The sequence below is a fragment of the Monodelphis domestica genome, chromosome 3 (genome assembly GCF_027887165.1).
Source record: "Monodelphis domestica isolate mMonDom1 chromosome 3, mMonDom1.pri, whole genome shotgun sequence".
Lineage (NCBI taxonomy): Eukaryota > Metazoa > Chordata > Mammalia > Didelphimorphia > Didelphidae > Monodelphis > Monodelphis domestica.
The window spans coordinates 467,821,852-467,825,536 of record NC_077229.1 but is presented as its reverse complement, the minus strand read 5'-3'; positions in this window follow the sequence as shown (position 1 = coordinate 467,825,536).

Sequence of the window (3,685 nt, the reverse complement as noted above, 5' to 3'; positions counted from 1 at the left end):
AAAGAATTAATCAATTATTTTAAGTCGCTTTAATACTTGCCAAAAGAAATGGAGAACTGAGGCACTTTTATCCAAAACACTATGGTCTCACATTACTTGAAGGTGAGTTGGGGGTGGCTAAATTTTCCATTTTGGTGGTGGTGGTGGTGGTGCTTTGGCATTTTGTTTTGTTTTTCCCTTTTCCCTGGCTTGGTATGTCTGAGTAATTGACTCCATTCCTTAGTTCACTTTTGTGACCTGACCTTAGAGTTCTGGCCTTAAAGTCAGAGAAAAAATTAGGAAGTAGTGGGAAATAACAATGAGCTTCATTGTTATTATATAATTCATTGTTATTATATAATATTTTAAATTTAAACAAATTTAAGTAAATAATTATATGATATTTCAAAATTTGCGAAGTGTTTTACAACTCTTATTTCATTTGGTAGTAGTCTTTCAGTAACCGAGGATGACGATCTGTCTTTGTGCGTTTTTGTGCACAAAGACACTTGTGTGTGAAGATTTAAGTAGAAAAGTCGATGCACAGAGACAGTCCCACTCTCTTGGCCTTGGAAGCCTGGGTCCAGTGGCACGAAAAATCGTTACACCTGGAGACTTCCTCAGCTGCATTGGATGGCTGTGTTGTCTTTTGTGCTCCAACACGCCCTAAGCACTCCACAGTGCCTTGCTGTGTCGCCCTCTCAGCTGTTGAACCTTCTTATTGGTTTCTTCCGTCTGTTCCCCCAAAGCAGTCTTCACATGCTGGGTGAGCAAAGCCCTGGTTCACCAGGGGTCCACGACGACCTGATGGCTACCCTCACAAGGTTTATAAAAACCCTAGGAAATAGGTTCTGTGATTATTATCTTCATTTTATAAATAGGGAAGCTGAGGCAAAGGTAAAATGACATTCAAAGTCACACAACTAGTTAGTAGTGTGAGGCTACATTTGATCTCAAATCTTCCTGACTTCAAGTCCAGCTCTCTGTTCACTACACCATCATCTTGCTCCAGTGAACAAACTGACTATAGAGCATGTGTTTAGAGTCCACAGGCAGAATTCAATAAAAAGCATGAAGATGCAATTTGGAATGGACACAAGAATCACTCCTTTTACCCTCTGGGAAAAAGGAGTGCAGTGTTGAGTTTATCCACATTTCACTGGCTTCCAGCTCTATTTAAAGGGCCTATTTGCTTTGGGATTTTAAAATTCAGCTAGGTCAAAGGACAATCTGTAATTAGGCTGATCATCTTTAGGAATGGAGAAGGATTTGTGTCAGTTTCCAAAAAATCTGAATGAAAAGAGAACTCGCAAGTTGGCTGAGTTGCTTATTACTTTAACCTTTGGACAGCACAATTCATAACAGTCTCACTTCAGGACCATAGCAAAACTCGAAAATATTCAGGTTCTCTACAGAACAGGAACTTCCTTGCTCCAGTGATAAACAGACACACACGAAGGAAAATTCCACTGACCTCCTCCTCACCTCTCCCTCAGAGACCCGGGCTTCTTAAAAAGTTGTGTCAAAAGAGAATAAACACTTCAGTTTCAGCAGTTTGGGGGAGAGAAGGGAGGCGAATACTTTGCTTCTCATTGAACCGTTGTGTGGCTGAAGTTCAGTGGTAGTGGCAGGCCAAGGTGGTTGTGTTAAAAAGAATGAATACGCCTTAAAGAAAATTAAGAAATCTTTTGCATAGTTTAGCAACTCTTAAAGCTTATTCAATGGTCATTTTGTACAATAGTCCCTGGAGGAGCTTTTCAGCCTTGGAAGATTTTGACTGAAAGTGGTTTAATATTTCCTGATCAGCTGGGGCATGGAGTGATGATAAACTGATTAAAAACAAGGCTGGTTGTGAGTCAGATCAGACGCTGCTTCAAGCCTATGAAAAATTCAAAGTGAATTTAGAATACAAAGAATCATAGGGGGATAATTATCCATTTTGCTGTTACTCTGCCGGAACTATGGCCCTCCTCATGGATTGTAAGGATGTGGACATTATACATAAATACTGATCCACCTTTGTCCTCTGAGGCCACATTTTCCACACTCAGGGCCAAATTGGATGCGACTGAAAGATTCAGTCAAGCTGATTAGTTATGGCAGCAGGGAGTCCAGAAGTACTATTACCAGGTCTAGTGGAGATGTGGAGAGCGGCTTTGGCCAATTGGTTCAACTCTGGATTTCTGTTGCATCTAATTTGGCCGCAACCATGTAGATAAAGCCGAGGTAAGATACAGCATGCAGAAAGCAAGGTTCTGCTGCTCTGATTGCTCAGCATTCATCTGAAATAAAAGTAAAAAACAGACTGCATCGGCACCCTAAAAACAGAAGGGGGCTATTTATTTTGTTTTTCACTTTTCCTCCAGATTGCTGGTGTCATGTAGACAACCACAAAATAGACACTGTGGAAGGATTTGAGTTGGAGAAACAAACCTTATTTTCCTACAAGACACTAAAGGATTCACTTCCATTATACTTTCATATAAAAGCATTTTTTCCACTCAGACCAATTCTGATATATTTAACTTTAGGTTCTGTCTAAATGAGGCCAAAATATCAAAGGGGAAAGAAGTAAAAATACAGTAATTCTAGTGTTACCAAATATCATGTAGATTCATCCACCATTAGGACTGAAAAATAAGCAGAGAAAGGACATCCAATACAGGTTGAGAGAATATTGATCTTAATGCATTTTAAAATTAGTTCACCAAGAGACCAAGCAAGCACCATGGGACCAGGGTCAGCAAGAAGTGATGAAGGCGGACTTTAAGATGAAAACAACAACAAGAACAGCAACAAAAGTTGGTGTTATGTTTCTGAGATAGACAACAAACCAAGAAAGAACAAATGTCCTCTAAAGCAAGATTATGATAAAATTTTCTTTCCAGTTATTCCTAGTTTGGAATCTCTATATTCTTTTATAGAGTTAGGGTAGAGTTTCAATACATTTTTGAGGCAGGATTTGCTTGATGCTATGTTGTAGGTAAAAGCTGGTTCATTCTGAGTTAAGGATAAACTAAGAATAAGCTCTATATTTGAATTGGGATTCTGGGCTTGAATCAATCACACAGTTGGGGTGGGGAGGAGGAGAAGAAAGAAAAAAAAGAGCAAGGTGGGAAGAAAGAGGAAGGAGAGAGTAGGTGGGTGGTTGTTTTCTACAATATCAAACTACCACTTTGATTCATATCTACTATAAATGATTATTTCAAAATGAAAGTGGCACAGAAAGAAGGTTTATAAAGAATTTTGGAGGAAAAACTAATGAAACCCATAGTTTTTTCTCTAATTGAAACATCTATCTTTCCATCTATCTACCCTTCTATAATCTATTTGTCTACATAACTATTATTTATCTTTCTTGGCATTTTTAGGAATTCCACTTCATTTTTGTCCATTTTATGTCTATATATTTTTTTTAAGTTATCTTTTGCTAGCCAGTTTTCTAGTGATGAGCCGTTCTCAACTTAATGAGATTGGGAAATCTTCAAATGACACAGAGTCTGTCATTGTACAAGTAGTGGAAGCATTTCCATATGGGAAGGATCTTACAGAACTTTTATTTCATTGTTAATCCTTTTAAGAACTCAGGTTTCACTCCAAAATACCACAAGGCACCAGAATTGCCCAGGATAACAAAGGCTGGAAGGTTATAGAAGAAATTTCGTCCTTTCTTAAAAGAGAAGTACTAACCACATTAATGAAATGA